Source organism: Protopterus annectens, chromosome 1.part1, assembly GCF_019279795.1.
Source record: "Protopterus annectens isolate FY-2018-M chromosome 1.part1, PAN1.0, whole genome shotgun sequence".
NCBI classification, from domain to species: Eukaryota; Metazoa; Chordata; order Ceratodontiformes; family Protopteridae; genus Protopterus; species Protopterus annectens.
The window spans coordinates 1515330416-1515347396 of NC_056726.1; the positions used below are offsets into that span (position 1 = coordinate 1515330416).

A 16981-nucleotide genomic window follows, 5' to 3' on the forward strand; every position below is an offset into this window, starting at 1 on the left:
ATAATAACAAATGGCAATATAATGTCTTAATAAAAACTTAATTAAAGAAGATATATCAAAAGTATAACTTGTATGAGTAACTAAGATTCAGGTTAAAGGATGAGATGGCAGTAAGAAAGATATAGGGTGACAAGTTGTTGTACAGAGAGAGTTAGAGGTAAGCAAAAGGGTAAAATATAAAAGTGGGTAAAAAAGGAAGCCATCTAAGAGATGACAGTAAAACAAAAGAAGCAGAAAAGACTTGCTAGATGTGAGACAAAGAGAGGAAGAGAAAAATAAGAGTAAGGAAGAAAGAGTTATAAAAAGAAAAGAAAATGAAAGAAAAAGAAAAGAAGAGATAGTGGCGGAAAAATGAGGAGGAGGATAGACAGATGTAGGTAGGAAGATTAGTCAGGCTTTATACAGGAACAGAGCCAATGGCTTTTGAAGTAATTCTTAATTTCTTGTTTGAAGAGGTAGAGTAGAGTGATTTCACTGGGTAGTGAATTCCAGCTCCTCAATTGTATTAGAGAAAAGGAGTCACCGGCTGAGTTATTGGACTTTGTAGGGCAGGCCATAAGTTTCTTAGAAGATCTAAGAGAGTTGAGATTATTATAAGGGATTAAAAGTTGAGAAAGAATAGGAGTGTTATTGGGCTGGTATAGTAATTTGTGGGCAATATTGAGTTGGGGAATGAGCAAAAGGTGTTGAAATTCCATCCATCTTAGTTGTTTCAGGTTCACACAGTGATGAGTTCTATAAGGGTTACCAGTAGCAAATCTGGCAATGTTGTAATAGGATGTGGCAAGTTTGTTAAGGTTGGCTTTCTTAAGGTTGGTAAAGATAGGAGAAGCATAAAGGAGTGTAGATATAAGATGGGAGTGGGCAATTGTAGCTCTGGCAGAAGCAGTTAGGTAGGGTTTAATTCTATATAAGGATCCAATTTTTCTGTTTACTAATTTGATAGTGATGTTAATGTGTTGATCAAAAGAGATTATTATCAATTGTTATTCCTAAAAGTTTTGTTGTTGGTTCAGGAAATGACAGTAGCATTATTTGATGAGATGGTGAAATCAAGGGGTGGGGATCGTGAGGTAGGGGTGAAAAGGAGAAGTTTAGCAAACCACGTTTCAACTGTGTTGAAGATGCTTTGAGTAAGTGAATGAAGTGTTGTAGAAGAAGACGCTGAGCAAATTAGGGTGGAGTCATCAGGAATTGCTAGATGTAGGTCATTAATGAAAAGTGTGAAAAGAAGAGGTCCGAGAATAGAGCCCTGAGGGACACCAGTAGTTACAGGTAAAAGAGAGGAAGTTTGGTTTCCCCAAAGAACTGCTTGTTGTCTATTGCTAAGATAAGATGTAAACCATTTAATGGCAAGGTTGTCAAAGGAAAGGGATGTGAGTATATTGATTAATATAGAGTGGTTAACCATGTCGAAAGCTTTAGAAAGATCGATAAATAGTGCAGAAGAGAGAAGGTTATTGTTGGTTCCTATGTATGGTGTCTGTGAAGGAAAGAAGAGCAGTGGTAGTACTATGATGGGGTCTAAAGCCATGTTGACAGTTGGCTATTAAGTTATGTACTGAGAGATGATTTAGAAGTTGTTGGTGTATACATTTTTCCATAATTTTGCTAATGGAGAAAGGAGTGCGATTGGTCTATAGTTAGAATAGTCGATAGAGTTGCCTCCTTTGTGTAAAGGGATAATGTAGGACACTTTCCAGATGTCAGGGATAGTACCCTCTTGGATTGTTCTGTTTATGAGAATGGAAATAGGATATTTTGCAGCCTTTTGGAGAAAAAGAGAAGGGAGGTTATCAGCAGAGGGTACAAGGCTTGAGTTTGTGGATGAGTTTATAGATGAAAGAGGTAGAGATAGGTTGTAGTTTAAAGTTAGGGGATGAAGCAGCTTGGATTTGTGAGGGGTTTGAGTTATTGATGTTCATTTGCTTGGTTAGGGAATGAATAGTTTCAGTAAAGAATAGGTTGAAAGTGTTAGCAGTTAGGAGCGGGGTGTCTGGGTCCGCATTAAGTGGGCTAGGTGTTTTAGCTGTACCTGGGGACAGGAGTTTATTTACTGAGGACCAGAAGGCCTTTGGATTGTTATGATGAGTCTGTTGAGGTTTGCAGTAATAGTTTTTTTTGTCTGCAATGATAGCCTTTTTAGTAAGGTTTCTAAGCTGGCGAAAGTGCAGCAGATCAGGATTATTTCTGTGACATCTCCATTTAGACCAGATTTTATTTCTGGAGTGAATTAGATGATGATGGCTGCTTCTCTCTTTAGGATGGCACCAAGGTCCTTCGGTTCCTGCCTCACCCCAGATATGATTAGGAGCTTGTAGATGCCCATCATTTGGGGTAAACAATCATCAACATTCTGTCTTGGACTAGATAAGTGAGATATTGTGAATAGTTTTGCAACAAATCTTGTACCTGTGGCTGCTGCCTTCTCCTCTGTATTTTATTCCCTCTTAGATAGATGCATTGAGATGTCTGTAACAGTCTCAGTCTTATTTAAGCATAATAGCAAGTCTAAGCTAAACCCATATGAGGGAACTATCAGATCAACAAACTGCATAAGAAAAATTAAAAACTCTTAGCCATCTTTAAAAAATGTCAACTTCATCTTTGTAAAAGGAACTTAAAAATTATAAATGCCTCAAAATTTACCATTGGAAAATACAAGAACAACTATAAACTTAGGCTGCCAACCAATTCAAAAGACCTTCATCAAGTATATTTTTACTTTTTTATACTTTTTATTGCCTGCTGTATAGTTTTTACTGCATTTTATTGCTATTAACTAATCTGCACATGTAACTGATTTGTTTGCAGTTAAAAGCATTCTGTAGAGTCTCTTTGCTCCTTTATTTGTTTAAAAACTTTCATTTTGTGTCTTTCTGTAGTGTTTACTGTCTGTAGGCTAATAGCTTTAGTGTTGGTTCCCACCCTCCCTGTTCGTGTCTTGTTGTTGTACTTGGTGGCTTTGCATTTGCCCGCCCATACTGTAAATCTGATCTGGGACACTCCTCCCTGTCTAGTGTCATTAGCTCCTTCTACCTAATACAGAGAGAACATTTGATAAGGCCTTCTGTTTCTCCTTTCCCCCTTTCAAAAAAAAAAAATTGCCTGAATCTCCTTGTGTTCTGATTGTGCTGCTCAAACATTTTGGAAATAGAGAGTATATTTTAGAGCATTTATTATAACTGTAATTGCCTTAATATTGCTACAACTCAAGTGCTGTAGGTTACACTGCATCTGAATTGTTTGTGTGTTTTAGCTGCTTTTCTGTATATATAGACTTCTCTGTATTTGTAGACTAGCTACTTATTCTGCTGTATTATTGCCTCTTGTTGTGCACTTGTCTTGCTTCATTTAAAAAGTTTTAAATTGCTAATTTTGTAGAGTTTTAATTGCATTTACTGTTTAGGACTACACACTCAAGTGTGTTAGCCCTTTCTGTGTTTATTTACTGTATTACTGCATTGTTTAGCCTGTTTCAACAAAAAAATATATTATCTTGTTTGCTCGTTTCCCACCTTCCCTTGCCAGTCCATATCCCTCAGGACTTTATTTTCTGTGCTCAGAGCTATCCAGACCTTGCTGTGGTAGAGGGAAGTCCTACTGCCTACCAGTGGGACTGGTGATCATTGTACTGCCTATCTAACGCTAGAGGAGTGGTTTCCAGCTCTGAAATTGTAATTTTATTAGCCTTTTTGGGCTGATTTATATCCCTTTCAATTTTCTGGCTTAAAAACACGTGTGTTTGCACATTTTTCGCATCATGCAGCACCGCGAGGCTACAGTTAAACTATTCCAGGTACCAAAAAGTCTGGTCTTCAAATTTTCCCTTAGAACTAGCTGGTTTCTCAGTAGTAGCACTAAAATCTGAACCCCTGTGACTAGCACTTGCTCTAGAACCTGCTGGGAAGCACTAGGAAGCCTGAAACTGATACAAGCACTCAACTCTCCTTGTCAATAAGGAGAAATTAATCATAGGCACTAAACAGCCTATAATTGCAAAGTACGTTGCAAATGTAAGAGAAAACAGCTCTTATACTTTACAAAAAAAGCACCTAAACAGGCATGTCCAAGGGTCAGCTTCCGGTGATTTCTCCTGTCCACCTGGTGAATTTGGGCATACTGAGGCAATGCGGCAACTTCCTCATGTAAACAGACAACCCTCTCCTCCTACCACCCAACACTGCAACCTGCGAGAGATGCACTTACCTAGCCAAACTGGAAGCGAAGCTCTCTCTGGCCAATATTGTGCTAGACAGTCAAGAGGAGAAGGTTAACACCTGCACTACACCTCAAGCAACTCATAGCCCTTCAAAACCCACACCATCAACACCCACACATAGCAACACTAAACCTACATATACAGAGGCCCTTAACATTAACCTGCCCAAGAAACAAGGACCTCTGAAGCTGAAATGCAAACAAACACCAGTCACAACCAAAGTGACACCTAGCTCACAACTCCAGTGTGCCACGCAATCAACCCCTAAGGCAAGACAATGTACCCAACACTTTAGTCATAGGTGACTCTATAGTCAGGCACACTGATGGCCCACTCACCAGGCTGAACAAGGAGAAAATTACAGTCAGCTGCCTGTCGGGTGCCAGGATCCGCCACATAACACATGCACTCAAGTCACTCCACAACAAGTACAAATATTACTCTGTCATTGTCCATGCTGGAGTGAATGACTTGAGACGTACCTCCCTGGACTACATGAAAAGAGACATGGAAGAGCTCTCGGATCATGTGGCCCAGGCAGGTATGACCCTAGCACTGAGTAGCATCCTGCCTTCGCCCAGAATGATACCACAGTATAAGGACAAAATGACTGACTTCAACAATTGGCTAAGCTTCTGGTGTCATTCAAAGGGGATCCAGTATCTGTCTGCCTGGGAAGACATTATCGACAAACCACGATGCTTTGCCAGAGATGGTCTGCACCTGTCACCCCTGGGATTCAGGTTACTGGCTAAAGCTCTTGCCACCCCTATAGTGCCTTTTTAGGCAAGGTTCAAAGGACAAAACCACCACCATAAAAGATATAAGCATGCAAAATATGAAGGTAATGCTACTCAATGCTAAAAGTCTAAACCTCAAAATGCACTCTCTTGAGGCATTCCTAAAAATGGAGAACATCGATATCTGTGCAGTAACTGAGACTTGGTTCAAAGTTCCAGAGAGCACCCCTGCAATACCAGGCTACAACTCTTACCACACGTTTTGGCCACAAAACCAAGACTGAAACACTAAAGGTGGAGGAGTGTCCATATTCACCAAAGATATTCACACCTCCAGGCTTGTTGCCCAACACAATGCATCTGAAATTCTCCAGGTGCAACTAACACTAGATAAGACTGCAATCCAAATTGTAGCTTGCTACAGATCCCCCACCATGCCCCAAGATTCTCACTACACCTTTCTAAACATACTGGAAAATATTAAGATACAACCAAATACCCTAATACTGGGTGATTTCAACTACCCTGCCATTAACTGGGAAAACTACTCAGGTACCAACTTCTCTTCCCAACGGTTCTTGGAATTCATAAATTCCAATGTCCTGGATCAACTAATCCATTGTCCCACCAGGGGCTCCAATATCCTAGACCTGGTCATTACCAACATGGGAGACAGATGCTCTACACTGGTGGTCACCCCCACATTGGTCAGGTCTGACCATAAGCAAATCACCCTTGACATCCACATCCCACCCCCCCCCCCAGTAAGGAAACCTCCTTAAAAAACTTCTCCAAAGCAAATTTTATGCTACTGAAGTCAGAAGTGACAAACTTCATGACACCCATTCAGACGGGATCTGAAAGTTCGACTGCAGAATCCTACACTAAGGCACTGTACGAGCACATCCACTCATGCATGAATCGTGCCATCCGAAATAGAACCAAGATGCTCTTCTCCAAAAAAAGGAAGCCAATCTGGTGGTCCCTTGCTATAAACAAACTATACAACAGAAGGAAGAAACTGTTGCAGAAAAGAGGAAAATCCCAGGATGCAAAAACCTCCTTCACTAGCCTCAGTAAGAAGCTGAGATCCCGCATAAAATCCTCAAAAGCTAGTTATGAAAATAAAATTGCCAAAGTTTCCAAAGACAGCCACAAGGCATTCTATAGTTATGTAAGAATCTAAATGGCACTGCTCAGATCTGCTCTGAGCTTCAACAGAATGGCATTAAATATACTGATCCCAAGGATATTGCCAATATCCTGGCAGATCGTTTTAGTGCCAACTTCACCCCCCTCTCACCCCTTAAAGGGCCCATCTCAATACCAAAAGATTGCCAAATTCTGGTAATCATGGCCACACAGGTAGAAACCACACTCTCCACAGCTAAGAATACAGCATCCATGGGACCAGATGACATCCCAGGCTGTGTACTACATGAACTACAAAATGAACTGGCACCTCACCTAAGTGTCATGTTTAATCATAGCCTCACCTCAGGCTTTGTGCCCACTCAGTGGCGCACAGCTACAATTATCCCACTCCACAAGGGGGGATCCACCTTGGATCCCGGGAACTATGGTCCCATCAGTCTGACAAGCCTGATCTGCAAGGGCATGGAACGCATTATCATGGAACTTATAAACAAAGACATTGGCAACCTTCAAACACTGGACCCCACCCAGTTTGGGTTTGTGAAGGGCCAATCTTGTCTCCTGAACCTGATTGACTTCTTTGAATCAGTCTCCAGAGCTGTGGATGAGGGTAAGGCGGTCCACACAGCCTATCTAGAACTCGCCAAGGCCTTCGACACCATCCCCCACTCTGGAATCATAGATAAACTTACTAAGCTAGGCATAAATCTCTACGTCACTCGATGGATTGCCAACTGGCTTACTGACAGAACCCAGACTGTAAAAGCAGCCGACTCGAAATCCAGCTCCAGACAAGTGACAAGTGGAGTACCTCAGGGTTCATTCCTGGGACCACTCTTGTTTGGCATCTACTTCTCTGAAGTACAGGCCAAAACTAAGGGATTCTAGCTAACAAAGTTTGCAGATGACTGCAAAGTGGGAGCCATTATTGAATCCCCAAATGATGTGGATATTCTACAAAAGGGCCTTACAGAAACAGATGCCTGGTGCCAGAGCCATGGGCTCAAGCTTAATGCCAAATAATGTATAGTTATCCCCTTGGAAAAAAACATGTACCCATGAATTACCACATAGGTGGCAGTACACTAAACATCGAAAGTGTGATGAGACACTTAGGGACACAGGTTGACAGTGGTCTCACTTTCGATAACCACATCACCACAACAGTCAGGAAATCCTTCTGTGTGGCACAGCTCATCACTAAGGGCTTTTCATCCAGAAAAAAGGAGGTCATTGTCCCACTGCACACATCCCTCATTAGACCAATTATAGAGTATAATGCCCCATTTGGTATGTACCTCACAAGACATCTGCAACAGCTGGAAAGGCCACCGAAATACCTTACTAAAAGAATCACAGGCGTAAAGTAGATGCCATATGCTGACCATCTAAAAAACTCCAGCTATACTCTGTGGCATATCGTCTACTCAGAGGCGATCTCTGCTTAACATACAAGGCCATGTCAAACCCTGAGCTGCCGAACATGCTCCACTTAAAGAAATCCCAATCCCTCAGAGCCACATGCTCCGGAGATCTAAACTTGTCATCACAATGAACAAAACATGCTGGAGGGATAGGTTCCTGACCCAGAGACTCCCCATACTCTGGAATAGACTACCCATACATGTCAAGCAGAACGCCTCCTTGGCCCTCTTCAAAAGGAACCTTGATGATTGGATGGGCGATAGGAAATTCACCCCAGGGATCATGTCAGTCACCCTGCTAGACAGGGGTCCAGTGAAGTAAATATTGTGGGAAGAAATATCCAGGGAATTGTTATGGCTAGGCTTGTATAGGCCCTAGGGCCTATAGCCTAGTAAAAACCTATGAACCTATATTGGGAAGCTTAGAAGTAACCAGCAATTCTGTACTAAATGTATATTTTATGGTTTCATCTTCTCTGACCCCATGGGCATTATTAATATTCATGCAGACAGATTGTGCTCCATATTCATCCCACTAACTCTGCCATCTGTTCTCCATGCCCCGCCATCACCACCAAAGGCCATCCTGCAGTCACTTTGGACCACGTTCTTTTGGCACGTTTCTAAAATTAAAAATATGTTTTTTTGGTTCCTGACAATATCTCTTGATGTTTGCTAAGAAGCACTATGTCCTTCTAGTAAACCCCCCCCCCCCCACCTCTACTTCAGTGTGCCTTTCTCCAGTGGTTACATCCCTGATGTTTTGAGAACAGCTGTGGTGGTGTCTTTATATAAAGGCGGCTCCTCTACTGACCTTAGGAATAACAGGCCTATTAGACTCACTAGTACTGTTTATAAGGCTAAGGAATGCATTATAGTTAAGCTAATAGTCAACAATATAGTTGAAATTGTATTCCTGAATCCATGCAGTTTTGCTTCGTAAAAGATAAGATCCTTTCTGTTCGATGTGATTGTGTTTTTTGAAAAGGTTACTATGGCCATGAATAAGGGGCGTACAGGCCACACTGCCTATCAGGACCTTGCCAAGGCCTTTAAACTCTCCCTCATGCTGATGTTATCGATAAACTCTTTCTTCTCAACATTAACCCTTACATAGTTTGCTAGACAGCTAACTAGCATATTGTTAGCTTGCTCAAGACAAAAATCCATCACCAGTGGTATCACGCAGGGTTCTCTTCTGTGGCCCATTTTCTTTGTTATTTATTTCTTTGGCATGAAAGCTGTTATGAGTGGACAATGATGAAGCAAGTTTGTTCATGATTTTAAACTGGAAGGATGTTATCATATCCTATCCTGCTACTTAAATTATCCAGTCAGGACTATACTAGACACAAATCTGGTGCATTAGTCATGGGCATCACCTCAACACCAGGAACTGCTGTACAGTTTCTTTTGGCCAATTTTACATCACTTCCCCTTACCATATAATGTCCCACTTAAATCTGGCAAAGTCATCAAACATGTGGGCAACTTTTATTGACTACAAACCACTGTGTCACTGCGATGGTTAGAAAACTCTTCTCCCTTCTACAATTTATCTTTCGTAGTTTCACCCCAAGATCAAGAGAAGTCATACTCCCACTGTTCCTCCATTATTATGCCCATCAGTGAAAACAGTGCCTTGTTGGCAACTACCCTGCTAAGCACATAAAGCAGCTTGAGAAACCCCCAACATCAAGATCTTGAGTCTGAGTTCCCTATGTGCTGTGAAAGATTGAAATCCCTGCCCCTCTATTTTGTGTCATATAGACTCCAGAGAGTGAGCATTGCTTAACCTTCAAAGCTAAGAGTGACCTAGTGCACTTTGAACCTCTTCACCTAAATAGAACCAGTTCATAGGTATATACTAGGCTAATGACCATCGGGGCCTATATAAGCCTGGTCATGCAGTCCAACCCAGTTATGTCCTTATGTGTCATTAGCATTTATTATTATTCTTGAAGTATTAGTTCATATGTATATATTAGGCTAATGACCATCTGGGCCTTTATAAGCCTGTCCATGCAATCCAACCCAGTTGTGTCCCTATGTGTCATTAGCATTTATTAACAGGGATATGTTAGGAAGTTTCTAGAATTATTAGTTCATAGGTATATATTAGGCTAATGACCACCAGGGCATTTATAAGCCTAGCCCAGCAATCCAACCCAGTTGTGACCCTATGTATCATGGGTATTTATTAACAGGGGTATGTTAGGAAGTTTCTAGAAGTATTAGTTAATAGGTATATATTAGGCTAATGACTACCAGTGCCTTTATAAGCCTAGCCATGCAATTCAACCCAGTTTTATCCCTATGTGTCATTAGCATTTATTAACAGGGGGCATGTTAGGAAGTTGCTAGATGTATTAGTTCATAGGTATATTTTAGGCTAATGACCACCAGGGACTTTAAAAGCCTGGCCATGCAATCCAACCCAGTTGTGTCCCTTTGTGTCATTAGAATTTATCAACAGGGGGTATGTTAGGAAGTTTCTAGAAGTATTAGTTTGTAGGTGTATATTAGGCTAATGACCACCAGGGCTTTTATAAGCCATGCAGTCCAACCCAGTTGTGTCCCTATGTGTCATTAGCATTTATTAACAGGGGTTATGTTAGGAAGTTTCTAGAAGTATTAGTTCATAGGTATATATTAGGCTAATGGCCACCCAGGCCTTTAAAAGCCTGGCCATGCAATCCAACCCAGTTGTGTCACTATGAGTCATTAGCATTTATTAACAGGGGGTATGTTAGGAAGTTTCTAGAAGTATTAGTTCATAGGTATATATTAGGCTAATAACCATCTGGGTCTTTATAAGCCTGGCCATGCAATCCAACCCAGTTGTGTCCCTATGTGTCCTTAGCATTTATTAACAGGGGGTATGCTAGGAAGTTTCTAGAAGTATTAGTTCATAGGTATATATTAGGCTAATGACCATCAGGGCCTTCATAAGCCTGGTCATGCAATCCAACCCAATTGTGTCCCTATGTGTCAGTAGCATTTATTAACAGGGGTATGTTAGGAAGTTTCTAGAAGTATTAGTTCATAGCTATATATTAGGCGAATGATCACCAGGGCCTTTATAAACCTGGCCATGCAATCCAACCCAGTTGTCTCCCTATGTGTCAGTAGCATTTATTAACAGGGGTATGTTAGGAAGTTTCTATAAGTATTAGTTCATAGCTATATATTAGGCTAATGATCACCAGGGCCTTTATAAACCTGGCCATGCAATCCAACCCAGTTGTGTCCCCATGTGTAATTAGCATTTATTAACAGGCGTATGTTAGGAAGTTTATAGAAGTATTAGTTCATAGGTATATTCTGGCACAGATGTCTATATTCTCTAGAGTATAGAGTCCCTTATTTAGGCTCCTAGCATTGAGCAATAACATGTTTAGGTTTCTTTGCGTTTCCTTTGCTATGTCAGTAAGTTTGTCAGTTTGGTATTGCCTAAAAAAGGCTTTAAGGGGGTGGATGAAGTTTCAGATAATATTCAGAAGCCTAGGTGAGGCAGGAGCAGACCAGCCTATGCAAAGTAATTGCTAACTATGTCCTCCCATACTGACAAATGTTGAATCCCCATGGAAAAACATCAGAAACTAAGCCAGTTATTAAAGTCAGTCATCTTTTGTTAATACTGTGGCATCATCCTTGGTGAAAGTAGAATACGGCTCAATGCAGGGCACATACCTACCTGAGTCACCTATTCAGAGAGATCAACAATGTGTCTCTTCATATAGGCCAGGGAAGTATGTCTCAGGTGATTAAGACCCACATGGACTACGACAGAATAATACTGGCACCTGTGGCGTGGTGACCTGAGTGTGTGCGTAACTTGGCAGATCCTGGCTCCAGATAAGCGACTAACTTCCCCTTGTTCATTCGAGTGAGGGGGGGCAGCTGTGTCTCATACAGTGGAGTCCCGTAAGACAAGAGTCCTGGGTACTCTGTTCATTTTCCTGATGGTCTCTTCTCTTGGGGTTCCAGTGGGTGTATGCATATGTGTGGTGTTTGGTGTTGCTTTTGGTGAGTTATTTATTTATTTCTTTACATTTGTTGACCGGGAGTGTCTGACTGGACATAGGTCCATTTTCAGCAGAGGCCTGGGGTGAAAAGCTCCACAGTTAAAATAAACAGACAGTAGTTACATTGGATTACATAGCGATTAATAATTTGATTAACATAGCAATTGATTACAAACATATTTAAAGATGAAGAACATAGTACATCAGTAGACAACTAGAATCTTTATCTGCGAAGTACATAACAGACATTAACAAATGTTACAATAAGAAGTTCCTGCTGTATAATAAGTACTAGGCTTATGAGCATCTGAGCTTCCTATAATCAAGGTAGTTAGTGGGGTGGAAAGAAAGGTAGTGGTTGGATGGGGTGGGTGATATTAGAGTGGGAGTTGCAAGGGCATAGCCAGCATGTTTTTAGGTGTGCTTTTAGTAAAGTTTTGAAGTGTGTGCATGATGGTACGGAGGTAATTGTGGGTGGGAGGGAGTTCCATAATTTGGCTATGGTGCAAGAGAATAGTGCTTCACCAGCAGAGTTATTGGCTTTAGTGATCTGCAAGTGATTTTTGTTGCTGGATCTTAGTGGTCTGGTGGTGCGATCGGGTTAGAGTAGATTCTGGAGGGATGGGACATTTAGTGAATGGTTTAATAGTTTGTGGGCGAATGAGAGTTGATACCATTGAAGGAGGTGAGGGAGTTCAAGCCAACCCTGTTCAGCAAGTGAGAGACAGTGGTGACTACGGTAGGATGCCCCTGTGATGAATTTGGCAATTTTGTTGTAGCAGGTCTCTAGCTTATTTACATCGCATTGCCTTAGGTTGGTATATATTGGAGAGGCATAAAGTAGGGTGGAGATAAGGTGGGAATTTGCTATTGAAATATTTGCTGCTTTGGTGAGAAGTTGCTTATTTCTTTATAACGCTCCTAGTTTTTTGTGGACTTTTTTTATGGTCATGGATATGTGAATGTCAAATTTTAGTTTATTGTCTATTTCCACTCCTAGCAATTTGGTGTGTTCAGTTGGGTATATAGTGGTGTCTTTTGCCGTGATGTTAAAGCAAGAGTTGTTTTGAGTATGTTTGATGGGTTGGAAGATGAGTAGTTTAGTTTTGTTTGGGTTGAGTATTAATTGGGCATCGGATAACCAAGTTTCAACAGAGAAAATGGCTTCCTGTGTGACTTTTTGCAGTTTGGGTAGGGACTGGGCTGAGCAGATGATGGTCGAGTCATCTGCGTATTGTATGAGTGTGCCATGTTTGGTGGCAGAGGTTAGATTATTGGTGAAAACAGTGAAGAGTAGGGGTCCAAGGATGGATCCTTGGGGAACCCCTATGGAGACAGGTAGTTGGGGAGATATGTCAGTCTGCCATACAACGGATTGTTGGCGGTCAGACAGGTAACTCTGAAACCAGTTGGTGACTGATTGTGAGAAGGATAGGTTACTGAGGACAGAGATGAGTTGTTTGTGTGGGACCATGTCAAATGCTTTAGATATGTCTTTGAAAGTAGCAGAGGAGAGATAACCATTGTTTTTATGCTGAAGGATAGTGTTAGTAAAGGAGAGTAAGGCAGTGGTGGTGCTATGATTTGGTCGGAAACCATGCTGAGTATTGGAAAGGAGGTTGTTAGTAAAGAGGTAGACTGAGACCTGAGAGTGTATGCATCTCTCTAGTATTTTGGAAAGTGGAGAGAGAATAGCTATGGGGCAGTAATTGGTTAGTTCTGTGGAGGGGCCACCTTTGTGGAGGGGAATTATATGTGATACTTTCCACAGTGTGGGAACGTAACTTTCTGACAGAGATCGGTTAATCAAGATGGATACTAGGTAGGCCAGAGCATCAGCTGCGATTTGTAGGTATTCACTTGGGAGGTTGTCTGCTGCTAATTTGGTGGGCTTAAGTTTAGTTAAGAATTTTTTTATGTTGGAGGTAGGTACAGGAGAAAAAGAAAAGGCAGTGGGGCGATTACTAGTTGAAGGTGTGAGTTGGAGGGGAGGGGGGGTTGTTTTTAGCTAGTGATAGTATGGTTTGTGTGAAGTGTGTGTTGAATGAGGTAGCAATATTTTCAGAGGAGTGAGGGATGTTAGGAGGAGGGGTACTGACTTTACCTGGGTGGAGGATGGAGTTTATGGAGGACCAGAATTGTTTGGGGCAGTGTTGGGAGGAGTCTAGGGCAGACTGGTAGTATTGGAATTTGTTCTGTTTTATTAGCTTTTTGACTCTATTGCGTAGTTCTAGGAATTTCTATCTAGTTGAGGGGGTTTTGGTTTTGTGCCAGTGCTCCCAGGCTTTATCTGTTTTTCATTTCTGACTTGATGGTTTTCTATAGCCATGGGGAGGGTTGTGCTTTGGTTCTGGAAAGTCTTATGGGGGCATGATATTTAAGGATGCTCAGGAAGGTAGTATTAAAAAATTCAACTGCGTCATCTAGACTGAGGTACTTTAGAGGATGCCAGTTACATTCTTTGAGGGATGAGATGAATGTGAGTGGGTTAAAGTTTAGTTTTTTACGTATTTGACGGTAGATGACAGGTTTAGCTTGGTATAGGTATTTTTTGAGTAGGAATGTTGGGGAGTGATCACTGAGGCTATCTGATAAGCAGCCTTTTATATATGACTGGGGGCTCTTACTGACTAGTATCCAGTCCAGGGTAGTGTGCTTGCTGGAGTTTTTATTTATCCTGGTTGGCGACTGGACTAGTTGGGTGAAGCCATGAAGGTGTACATGATGGGTTGGATTGTTGCCAGAACAGGATTGCCAGTCAATATTAAAATCACCTAAAATTATAGTTTCTTGTGGGAAATGGTGGGTAGACCAGCTGAGGAGGTTTTCTAGTGGAGGGATGTTCTGGCCAGGTGGGAAGTAGCATCCAATTACTTTGATGGCTTTGTTTTGGTTTATTTTGAGGTTGGTATATATTATTTCTTCATTGCCTATTTGTGGAGCTGATGATTTTAAGATCTGGATGTTTAGATGCTGTTTAAATATTATAGCTACACTGCCTCTTTTCTTGTTTAGTCGGCCTACTCTTAGTATGCCGTAACCGGTAGGGAGTATTTGCTCACTGGTAATGTGAGGTTTTAGCCAGGTTTCTGTCAGGATGACTATATCTGGGGAGTACAAGTCTATGGTGGCATGGAGTTCATGGACTTTCTTGGATATACTTCTAATATTTAGGCTTAGTAGAAGGAAGTCACTTGGCTTTCTTTTGGCTGTGATATGGGAGAAGTTGTGGTTTCTAGTCTGATTATGAGGATTGGGGTTTGAGATGGTAGGGCCAGGGTTGGGGTGGATGTCTCCACTTATGGCTAGTTTTGATATGCATGAGGTTATTCGTTTTCTCAGTTTTTGAATGTGTTTGATTATTAGGGAAACTTTATGATTGTGCTCTGTGGGTAATAGGTATGGTGGAAGGGTTACTATGTTAAGTTGTAGGGATGCTTTATATTTGAGTAATATAGTTGGTAGAATATGTGAGGGGTGCATAGGGATAGTTCTTGAGTTGGTGGGAGGGGAGCTGAGTGAGGGTGAGACATGAGTGGTGGTGTGAGTAGTAGTACAGTGGTAGTGGTTGAGTGGGGGAATGACGGAGCTTTGGTAGGATGTAAGATATGCAAGGAGAGTGCATGCAGTGAGCATAGGTAAGGTATGCTTGTACATGTTAGTTGAGGAGGTGTGATAGTAGAGGGAAGATGGAGGAGGTAGTGTTGGGTTAGCGCTGTGGTTGGCTATTGGAAAGATGTGAGGGGTTTGTGACTGTAATAAAGGTAGGTGCACTGGGGGCGGGAGGAAATAGGGTGCAGGGTGGGCAGCGGAGCAGGTTGAGACCCTGTTAGTAGCTCTTATGAGGGGCTGGAAACAATCAGGTAGCAGAGCAAACTGGTAAATGAACATAAGATAGTGACAAAGAGTGGTTGTAGTTTTACAAATGGTGCTTATGAGATTGCTGAGGAAAGTCTTTGCCATTTATAGGCTTAGGAGGTTTTTAAGGTTTGGGAAGATTGCTTTTTAGTGCCTCAGCATAGGTTGGTCTATGTGTGTGTGGTAGACACTATGTGCGATGGATGTAGTATCTGTGTACTTGACAATTTTGTTTGTATTCAAGATTTTTACCTCCAGTGAAATTGGGTATGTGCATCTCTTGCATACTGTGTCTGTTTTGTTAAGGATTAAATGGTTGTTTATGAACATGCGATGATTGCTACATTGTCTCAGAATTAATGCCTTAAAGGTTGTCTGTAAACACAAGACAATTGCTACATTGTCTCAGGATGCCTTAAAGGTTGTTTGTGAACACGAGACAATTGCTACATTGTCTCAGGATGCCCATATCTACCAACCTGGCTATGGAGACATTTGGAAGCTGCATATCCATGTTGTCTGGACTTGTATTTGGGTAGGCTACTGTAGGTCATGGACTGGGTTATACGGAGGTCTCCTTGGCTGGTTGCTGGGGTTTGACTCAAAACTAGGTTAGATGTTGCTACAATTTGATAGTAGTGCTGTTAAATATGCTGGAGGCAATTTGTAGTAAAGGAGGTTTACTCAAGTGCAATACTCTTTTGCTGGGTATATTATGGAAATGTGGAAAACAATGTGTGGGAAAGTATTTTGGTGTGTTACACAATAGACAACAGCAATGAAAGAGCTGAATGAGGGGCTTTGGATGGCAGAAATGTAGCCTTTTAAAACCTCAACAAAAGAAGGGCAGGAGGGTAGGAGAAAAAATTCAAACTGGAACGCTAGTCCTCTGGTTAGAACTTCAGAAACCTTAGCTTAATATCTGAGTGGGAGGTGGGAGAGACTCACATAATGGGAAAAACAGTATCAGTGTAACAGAAGGTAAGTAGAAAGGCACTAGAATATAACTTTAAGCAGGTAAAGAGGATCATAGGAGAATACTAGGCTAATTGCACTAGGGCTCTTACAAGCCTTCCCAAGTACAACCCCTGTTCCCAAGAATATCAAGGTATTAAGTGAAACTAAGTCAACAACTACTATCCCTGTCCAAGAGGGACACAGGTGAAACTCCTGGGGTGAATTTGTACTTTCCCATCCAATCACCCAAATTATGCTTAAATAGGGTCAGCAAGGGGCTCTGTTTCACCTGAATTGGAAATTTGTTCCAGAGAAGATTTAACCTCTGTGAGACATATCTGCTTCTCCAGCAAGTCCTGTTGATGTTACATACTAGGTTAAGTTTTCTAGAACGAGTGCATCTTATACCATTTGATTTACAAATGTACAGCATTTATATTAAAGCAGGATCTGAGATCATTTATGTGCAAGGCAGAGGTCTCCTCTGAGTAGTCTGTAAGACACAGAGTACAGTGACACTGATTTCAGTCTGTCAACATATGACATATGCTGAAGACCCTGAATTTTCTTTGTAAGAAACTTTTGAGGTCTTTCCAG

General features: G+C 41.5%; 1 protein-coding gene across 6 annotated transcripts in view; it reads left to right on the top strand.

Moving 5' to 3' along the window:
* The window catches only part of ADGRB2 (adhesion G protein-coupled receptor B2), a 5411420-nt gene that overhangs the window by 4519147 nt on the left and 875292 nt on the right, over window positions 1-16981 (top strand). The window lies entirely within an intron of this gene.